Raw genomic sequence first — 10437 nt, 5'->3', positions numbered from 1 at the left:
TAACAACTCTGCGTGGATCCATACCACCAGTCCCTAACTAAAAGCTGGAATTCTACTCTTCATTTCTGGACAAAGGCCTTACACTGGGGGGATCTTCAGGCCATTCCCAGGTCTGCTCAGTAAACACCACACCTCATCTTGTCCTCTGTTCCCCTTCACAGCCATACCACCTCTCCTCCTTGACCTGAGTCAGTAAAGACATCAGTAACACAGCCTCCCACCTCAATGTTTTATGTCAATAACAATTAGCTCCTCTACTCACAAGAGAAAGAAATAGTCGGGGTGTACAACGTTTGTGCTGGGGGATTCTGACTCTAGGTCAAGAGTCTCACAGCATGCCCTCAGAGTGCACTCAAGTGCCTTCACTAACGAGGCAATGAGAATAGGGTGTGTAGCATTGGTGCCGTAGGATGAAGAGTGTAGCAGCTATGGCCTGGCTGATGATGACTGAAGAAGAAATGCAATGTGATGGAGTGGACACAGGGCCTAGAAAGTATTTTAGGATGTTTAGCCACAAAGAAGGCATAGAAATAGGGAAAGCCATAGAGGAATAATGTAGTCAAGAAAATAGTTGCTTCAGTGTATTCCATGAGATTGTTAACTGTGGTATAAATAGTATTGCTCAAGAAGAGGACAGACATTTTATAAGCACCAAGTTAGACAACTAAGCTTACATAAGGTATATACTTAACTACATAACTTTAGACTAGACTAAAAACTTATATAACTGAAATGTGAAATTATGAAATCCACAGTTTACAGTTGGTGAGTTCCCCATCCCTATATCAATGATTGGTACAAGATTAGACAAAAAAATAACTCAGTATTTTGCCATTACAACGGAGCTCCGAGTCAACCTTACCTTATCACCCACTTGAAGTAAAGTGGTCTTATGTCTACTGTATCCAGGCAACTCTAGAATGCACACTGATTAGGAGATTGGCTGAGAACATAAAAGCCACTGACTATGATTGGTCCTAAGAGGCAGGGCTGTGATTGGTCAAAACACAAGTTTAAATGACTGTGGTTACTGTTAAGAGCAAGGCTGTGATTGGCCTAAAACACAAACTTCAATGACTATGATTTGTTCTCAGAGTCAGTGTTGTCATTTGTTCAAACATAATCCTTAATGAATGTGATTGGTGGTTAGTGGTGAGGCTGTGATAGGTCTAAAATGTAAGCCCCAATGACAGTGGCTGGTTCTACAAGGCATAGCAGTTGGGCTCAATGAGTCTATAGGGAGACATTCAGCAGTTGCTGCTTTCCTGATTTGATCTTTTAAACATATGTCTCTATATGTAATATTTTGATTACTTTTATTTTATTAAATGTTTCCCCTGAATGTATGTATACCATGTGTATGTCTGACACCTATAGAGATCAGAAGAATGTATTATCTCATTGAACTTGAGTTACAAATAGTTGTAAGCCACTATAATGGGTACTGCGAACGAAACTCAGGTCCTGTGCTGGGGCAAAAAATGTTCACAACCACAGAACCATTTCTCTCTCCTCCTCGAGTTATATTCTGTTGCCTCTCTGCATAGTACCACACAGAAAAGACCACTGTCCCGGGACACCAGAAAAGGTCCATAGAGCAGACAAGTCTTTAGGCTAGAAATGTTCCCAGTCTTTGGCTAAGAGCTCTAAAGCTAGCTTGTGTTACTGGCTAAGAAATGCCCCCAATTCTTATGCCTATGCAAGATCTATAACACTAGCTGCTGCCAAAGGATGAGACAATTCAATATCTGAGCCTGCCTTGGATTACAAGTCTAACTACAAAGCAGGAGTGGACATTCTCTACTTCCTAGGATCAGACAATAACTGGAAGGCTCAGTAGGCAAAGAGTTTCAATACCAGAGGCCTGCACAAGAGCTGCCATACTGTAGGGTGTCACCTCCTGTTGCTCAGATTACTCTGGACATTTTTCATTTTGGTTTTATTTGCTTTAACATGGGATACAGTGTAACCTAGCTGCCCCCTCAACTCACTTTAGGTCCTTAAACTACTGATCCTCCTGCCTCCAGTCCACAAGGACTAGGATTAGATGCCTCTGCCACCATGTAAGATTCTTCATGGCTTAGATGGAACACACATCATCCATGTCACCATCCCAGTATTTTGTGATAAATTTGTGAAGTCTTTTCTCCATTAATCTAGCTGTGGAAAATAAAAAGCCCCAAATCCTGCACAGTAATTTATGAGTAAGAATAAAATACAGAATGGGCCTTTACTTACTGGATATCAAGAATTATTATAAAGCTTCAGTACTCGAGATTGTTGACAACACTGAAGACATGTAAAATATAAGGAAACAAATGTGAAAGACACATAGCACCAATAAGATCCTTGCCAGGCCTTCCACCCGCTGCCACACTGACCTTTTTGTTCTCAGCATTATCTACAGGGCCTAGAGGCATGGGAGCTCTGTTTATGGCAAAGGAGGGGAAGGACAAGTGGAACCTCAAGAACAAGGCCTTGCTCCACCTCTTGGCAGGACCACATATTACTCTCTGATCTTCAGCAAGTGAATTGGCATCTCTGTGCCTCAGTTTGTTTATCTGCCAAATAGGAATGAGGCTAAAAGTGCCTGCTTCAAAGAGTTGCTCAGAGAGTCAGTGAAGTGATCAGTTAAAGCTGGCCTGGTATTTACCAGTGAGCTTAAGACACAGTGAGTCTGACTTGCATTCTGTACATTGGGTGCCTCCTCTTTCTTGGAACTAGGGACCACGTATCTTTCGACATCACTGGAATCTGGCACCGGGGCTTGTGGGGTGCTACTGGAGAGGTCAAACTCTGGCATATCAGGATATCCAACTGAGTTCAGTCCATTACACTGGACTCCCTTTCTCAGTGGGGCTCTCCCTTCCCCTGATCTGAGACCTACAGATCCTCTCAGGAGTATCATGTAGCCCTCAGAGAGATTACAACCCCAACCATTTCCTGGTAAGAAACTGTTCAGCAAGCACGTCCAGCCTCTAGCAAATGACCTTTATTATTACCTGGAAGTTCTTCCTCCATCCGTAGGATAATTATGAACTGTGTTTTCCTTCTTGTGATAGGACCCCATGCTACTGCATGTTAATGAGATACTGTATCACTGCATGTAAATCAAGTGTCCTGGCACATAGTGTATCAGACACCCTCAAACCTCTCCCCACTGCCCAAGGTTTACAAATAAAAGTCAGCTGGCTGACTGGCTGGCTGGCTGGCTGGCTCTCTTGTGCTCACGCCATCCTTCTACCATGACCTTCTGAGACTCCATTTATTCTGGGGAAGAATCACTGTTGAATGCCTGAGGCTTGAGTGTTGATCAAGGCAGGCACAGTGATGGCAGAGCTGCTACATTGCTGATAGCTAGGTGCTGACAACTGCTAAAGCAACACCAGCCTGTGTCTCACCTGACCTGTCTGCCAGCCAGTTTCAAACATCTACCTGCTTCTTCTGCCATGCTTGGCACAGCAGCTAGACAAAGGGCTATAACATGTTTGGTATCATCATGGCCATGTAGAACTCCAAATTCTCTACTGCCTTCTGATATCAGAGCTAAACTGTAACACTCCATGGAAAACTCAATTTCCTCCTCCCCTGGTAAGACCAGGAAAGTCACGTAGGACATGGGCCTCACCCTAAAGCACTTTAGCATGTCCTGAGAAAACCAGGACCTTTGACCTCAAGGTCCATTCCTTTTCATTCAGGAGCAAGAGGCATCTGGACAGAGCCATTGTCTTATCCACAACAGGTGTTTGCTAAATCTTTTTAGATCAAAAGTTGGATCTGCTACCTCCCTCAGCAAACCTTGACCACACTGTCCTCCCTTGTCCCTCAACTTCACCAGTCCTATCTCCTCCTCTTCCTGTTTTTTCTCTCCCTTATGCCTTCTTGCATTTCTGCCTATACCTATTTGCAGCCACATTAATTATTTTCCTGACATGCGTTCATCAAAATCGAACCTCTCTGTGAGTCTTCCTGTTCAAGCCTCACTTCACCTTCAAGTCCTGACCTTTACTCTACAAAAGACTCGTGTTTTCTCTGCAAATTCTTCACCCTCTACACACTAGTCACTGGTTAGATTGTAGTCTCAGTTGTGCTCCTTCAGTCCTTTCCATGGTGGCCCTCACCTCACTGCTCCAGACTGTGACTGCATTTGGAGACAAGGTCTTTAATGAGGGAACTGAGGTAGAATGGGTGGGCACTGGTGCAGTGTAACTGCGGTCCCTATTACAGGGGGCAGATAAGACACAGTCATATACAGAGTGTGATCCTGTGAGTGAACTCACTGTAGACCGCCATCTACAAGCCAGGGAGAAAGATCTCAAGAAAGAACCAACCCTGGCAACATCTGGACCTTCAACTTCCATCTTTAAAAACTGAAAAAGCAATATATTTTTCTGTTCAAATCACTGTACTTCAAGGCTTTCCTCTGATATCCCAAAGTCACATATCCTGTATTGTTCAGTGATGTCATATGTCAGGTACACTTCTAGGTCCTACAAATAGAGATGACAATGAGCCAAGCATGAGCCACTACCTCATGGACATTAGGCCAGCCTCTCTCCAGGAAGTCAAATATGCAGGAGAGTGAATGAAGACTGGCTGTATGGAGAAAAGTGGAGCAGAGTCAGGTAGCCATTGAGGGCTCTACTGAGAGGATGCGCTTTTTGCTGAAACCTGAAGGACATGAACTATCTTGTTTTGGATACACAGACATACAAAAGTAAGCACCACCAAAGCACAGCTTCCTCTAGTATGTTTTAAGGTAGGGGTGGGAATCATGCAAGGCCTCCCAGGCCATCACAGGAGACTTTGACCATCAGTTTAAATGGCATGGAAAGAAACTGAAGGCTATGAATCAGGGAGCACCATAATCTTTTCTATCTTCAAGTAACCCATCAGACTTATTTCCTAATGAAAATGAGATGTCACACGTAGAAGTTAGGACACTTTTGGGAGGCTGCTGGAACAATGCAGGAGAAGCGTGACCCTGACTTGTATCAAACAGTGGGAAGGAAATAAAATTCTAGATGGAGTTTGATGGAAGAAATGTGAATATTAGATGACAGCATGAAATTTAATGAATACTTACAAACTGGAGTCAAGGAGGGTGCTCAGAGTATTATTCAAAGAAACATGAATGATGGAGGTGGTTTAACTGAGATGAAGAAGACAGGGTAGAGCTGGTTACATAGAAATGTCTAGAGTCCTGAGTCAATATCAAGGCTGGAAATGGGAATGGGCAATTATCATTTAATTACTACTAAGCCACAGGACAGGCTCTTGGCAAGATTCTGTATGTGGTACAAGAGAAGCACCTTCAGAACTAGGCCCTGAACAATCCTACATTTTAAGGCAGAATAGAGGACAAGGAGGAAATGCAAAAGGTGAAAAAGGAGGATGGGCTGGCAAGAAGTGAAACCACCAGGCTATGGGGGAAACCAACAAATGGCAGCATGAAGATTGGGGAAAGGGGGGGGGCAACTGTAATCCCAATCCCTCCCTTGAGAGATTTATACAGGTGGTTGAGTTTAAGAATACCCTGGGCTTGGTAGGAGTGCCAACCCAGGCAGATATTCAGCAGGGATGAGTATAGTCTAGTGATATGAGGGGAGAAAACTTGCAGTAGTCTCCTGGGAGACAGAAGGGTGGATGCTCTCTGGAACTTTGGCGTGATTGCAGGGCTGCATCAAGAACCCATCTGAGGATTAATGGCCCTTACTTTAATAAGAGAGTATTTACTCAGGGTGTCTGTGTGGGTTTCTGCAGCCACATTCAATTGCACTGGTGCAGGCTCAGAGTTGTGTTGTTTCCACATGAATATAAGGAAATGACACAGGACTGCCAAAAAAAAGTATGTGGATTCAAGGAAAATATTCACACAACTAATTGTCAATTTCTGGCTGCACAAGGAAGGCTAGAAGGAAGGAAGGAAGGAAGGAAGGAAGGAAGGAAGGAAGGAGGAAAGAAAGGAAGGAAGAAAGGAAGGAAGGAAGGAAGGAAGGAAGGAAGGAAGGAAGAACCAAGCCACAATTTGGTAAGAGCCAAGATTTGGTGAACCAGACCCAGAATCTGTACCTGGCTGTTGGGGAGCTGAATGCAAAATAGGAAGAACGGAGAAGAAAGCAGCTGTGGTAGTGAGGAGAGAAGTATGCTGCCAAGTAGGACCACAAAGCATGTGTCAACACAAAATCACCAAGAATGTGTACATCCCATGCCTTGGATTCACTGCGAAGCTGAGAGATGCCACGGCCATGACTGTCCCCTTACCCCACAGCCTCACTGCTCCCTTAGGCTCCCTTGCCCTGTCCATCACCCCAACACTGAGCTCCGCCCTCAGCTGCACTTCTCATCCCTTCCTCACCCATGTCCTTGAGCCTTTTCTCCTTTTTAAAATAAATAAATAAATCGCAGCACTCCTGTACTCCACTTGATTTATAAGTTGAACTTTCTGAGAGGGGTGCCTACATAGAAGGGGTTAAAAGGTCCAGGTTGCTTAGCCCTCATTTGGTAACTAAAAATACCAAATACTACACAATCAAAAACCATTGGAAAACCAACACAGTTGAGTGAAAAAGTCCACCCTTGAAAACTTTGTTCCAGATACACAAGTCATTTCAGGCTATGTGATAAGGTTTATTTTAAACAAAATTGATTTGCATTTCTCTGATGACTAACAAGGCTGAGCATTTCTTTAAGAGTTTCTCAGCCATTTGACATTCCTCTGTTGAGAATTCTCTGTTTAGTTCTGAACCTCGTTTCTCAATTGGCTTATTTGGTTTGGTGGTGTTTAATTTCTTGAGTTCTTTATATATTTTGGATATTAGACCTTTGTCAGATGAAGGATTGGTGAAGATCTTTTCCCAGTTTGTAAGCTGTCGCTTTGTTCTACTGACAGTGTCTCCTTCCTTACAGAAGCTTCTCAGCCTCATGAGGTCCCATTTATTAATTGTTGACCTTAAGGCCTGGGCTGTTGGTGATCTGTTCAGGAAGTTGTCTCCTGTAGCTAGTCCCATGAAAGACTTTACTTAGCAGGAAAGTGGGTCAGAGGGGAGGACATCCTATAGGGACTTTAGGTGAGAGAAGCATGGGAGAAAGGGGAAATAGAAGGATCCAGAGGGTCCTAGAAACGTACAAGAAGAACATTATGACAGGCGGATCTGGATCCTGGGGTCCTGTTCAAACTATAGCACCAGCCAAGGACAAAACATGCAGTAAACTTCCAACCCTACCCAGACCTAGCCAATGGACAGGACATTCTCCACTGTTGAGTGGAGAGGGAGGTCTGACTTTCAAACAAACTCTGGTGCCCCATTTTTGACCACATCCCCTGCATGGGGAGGCCTGGTGGCACTCAGAGGAAGGATAGAAGGCTACCAAGAAGAGACTTGATACCCTATGAGCATATACAGGGGGAGGAGGTCCCCCTCAGTCACAGATATAGGGGAGGGGAGTAGGGGGGAAGCAGGAGGGAGGGAGGAATGGGAGGATACAAGAGATGGGCTACCAATTTAGATGTAATACGAATAAAGTAATAAAATATTTTAAAAAATAAAAAATAAAAATAAACAAAATTGAGTCTATGTTTGGACTACAGTTTCATTCCTATGACATTTGATTATATACATGTAAATATTCCAAACACCAAAATCTGTATCTCTTCTTGCCTCAGGCATATGAAAGAAAGTAGACTGTTTGGCACTCTCCACTGCTTCTGGCATCCACTGTGGACATTGAGTGTTAGGCCCCAAGAGTAAGGGGAGAAAAGTGTATTTGGACACAGGGAAGGTTCTTCACTGTTGCTAAGATCCACGTGGCTCCTTCTGTAAATGTCACAGCTACTGGATAGAAGCTCAAGACAGGATACCGAACTGGATGTCTTTGGAGTAAAATATGTATTAGAAGAGTTAGTAACACTCTGGAGAGACAGCAAGGATGAGGGTGCTCAAGCCCCTCTGTGGATTTGGAGTCCCTTTTTATACATTTTATACATTTCAGAGGAAGGGAAGTAGCTCCATGCCGGGCAATTGATGAGCAGTCCATGCTACACACTATGATCAGGTTGTCTGTAATTCCTAGGTGGCAGGGATGAATGTGTGACCTTTAGGGTGTTGGGGAAAGGGGAGGAGAGAACCATTTATTTAATGTGTTTCCATCATACCTGTGTTTGCAACACAAACTACTGATAGCTTGGAGTGTGCTGATCTTGGGCCTGTATGGAAAGCCAACTATCATGGCAGCTTTAAAAAAAATAAAGTATCACCTCAGAAAGATCTTTGAAGGAGAGTCTTGCATTAAAAGATCCATGATGGGTAGAGCCCTCATCCCCAGTGAGTGATCTTGCAGCTCTTCTGTCACTGGTCCATACCTGCCACACCAGAGCGTGATGGTGTGTATGGATCAGAAGGACTTCTACTTGGGCGATGAGGCCCAGAGCAAGAGAGGCGTCCTGACCCTGAACCCCACTGAACATGACATCGTCACCAACCGGGACAATATGGAGAAAATCTGGCACCACACCTTCTATAACAAGCTGTGTGTGGGACCCGATGAGCACTCTATGCTACTTTCTGAGGCCCCCCTGAACCCCAAGGCTAACCGTGAAAAGATGACTGAGATCATGTTTGAGACCTTTAACACCCCAGGCACGTACGCAGCCATCCAGGCTGTGCTGTCCCTGTATGCATCTGGTCGTACCACTGGCATTGTAATGGACTCTGGAGACTGGGTCCCCCACACTGTGCCCATCTATGAGGGCCACACTCTTCCTCATGCCATCCTGCATCTGGACCTGACTGGCCGGGACCTGACCTCGTGAAGATCCTGACCAAGTGTGGCTACAGCTTCACAAGGAGAGCTGAAAGGGAAATCGTGCATGACATCAAAGAGAAGCTGTGGTATGTTGCCCTGGACTTCTAACAAGAGATGGCCACTGCTGCATCCTCTTCCTCCCTGGAGAAGAGCTATGAGCTTCCTGATGGCCAGGTCATCACAACTGGCAAGGAGCAGTTCCGCTGCCCTGAGGCTCTTCTCCAGCCTTCCTTTCTGAGTATGGAATCCTGTGGTATCCATGAAACTACATCCAATTCCATCATGAAGTGTGACCTTGATATCTGCGAAGACCTCTGTGCCAACACAGTGCTGTCGAGTGGCATCACCATGTACCCAAGCATTGCTGACCAGATGCAGAAGGAGATCACTGCTCTGGCTCTTCGCACCATGAAGATCAAGGTCATTGCTCCTCATGAGCACAAGTACTCAGTATGGATCGGTGGCTCCATCTTAGCCTCACTGTCCACCTTCCAGCAGATGTGGATCAGCAAGCAGGAGTACAATGAGTCCAGGTCCTCCATCGTCCACCACAAATGCTTATAGATGGACTGTTACTAAGCTGCGTTTTAACACCCATTCTTTTGACAAAACCTAACGTGCCCAGGGAGGAAAAAACAAAAAACCGTGAGACAACATTGGAATGGCTTTATTTGTTTTTGTTTTATTTTTAATTTTTTCTAAAGATTTTTTGTTTGTTTTGGCACTTTTGACTCAGGATTTAAAAACTGGAATGGTGAAGGCAACAGCAGTCTGTTGGAGCAAGCATCCCCCAAAGTTCTACAATGTGGCTGAGGACCTTGATTGTACATTTTTTGTTTTGTTTTTTTGTTTCGTTTTAGTCATTCCAAGTATCCATGGGATATGGCTACAGGAAGTCCCTCACCCTCCCAAAAGCTATCTTTAGTCCCTAGAGGAGGATGGCCAAGTCCACTCCCTGAGTTCACACTGGCGAGGTGACAGCATTGCTTCTATATAAATTATGTACTGCAAAATTTTTTTAAACCTTCTGCCTTAATACTACTTTACTTTTGTTTTTTAATTTTTGAATGGTCAGTCAGCCATCCGTGCTCCCCATTTGTTTTTTGGTCCCCTCAACTTAATGTATGAAGGCTTTGGTCTCCCTGGGGGTGGGCTGAGGTGTTGAGGTAGCCAGGCCTTGCCTGTACACTGACTTGAGACAATTTAATAAAAGTGCACACCTTACCAAAAAAAAAAAAAAAAGATCCATGAGGAACGTGGGAGGCCCACAGTTTTTGACCATTCATTCTATACGAGGAGAAACACTGCTGCTTCAGACTAAATAGGGCACAGAGATTATTATATGAAAAAAGACTGTCTGAGCACCAAACACTCACATGCAGAAGGCATCCAAAGGCTGATGAAATAATATCCTGGAACTATGCAGTGCCTTATATGGGTGACAGAAGGGTGACTAGGGTGGGAGTGTGGACCTTGAGTGCGTAGCTGCTTCTGGTCAACAGAAAGGGTGAAGCCACCAGCCTCGTTCTTTCTAGGTCTTGAAAACTAACAGGATTTGGTTTCCTTGCATTTAAAATTTGTTTGCAAAAATGGTGGCTTGATTTCATTGTACTCTCCCTTTGTGAAAAGGAG

At 44.4% G+C, this 10437-nt stretch overlaps 2 pseudogenes across 2 annotated transcripts in view; one reads left to right on the top strand and one right to left on the bottom strand.

Annotated features, from left to right (window-relative positions):
- The window catches only part of LOC311601301 (actin, cytoplasmic 2-like), a 473705-nt pseudogene that overhangs the window by 302431 nt on the left and 160837 nt on the right, over nucleotides 1–10437 (bottom strand). The gene's annotated exons all lie outside the window — the stretch shown is intronic.
- Nucleotides 8375–9425, top strand: LOC311601413 (actin, cytoplasmic 2-like; annotated as a pseudogene). Its single transcript has one exon. The product of its transcript is annotated as an actin, cytoplasmic 2-like (transcript).

Source organism: Acomys minous (genome assembly GCF_964271855.1).
Source record: "Acomys minous genome assembly, chromosome: 7".
Lineage (NCBI taxonomy): Eukaryota > Metazoa > Chordata > Mammalia > Rodentia > Muridae > Acomys > Acomys minous.
The sequence above is the reverse complement of the archived record's forward strand: the minus strand, read 5'-3'. Positions and strand labels throughout refer to the sequence as shown.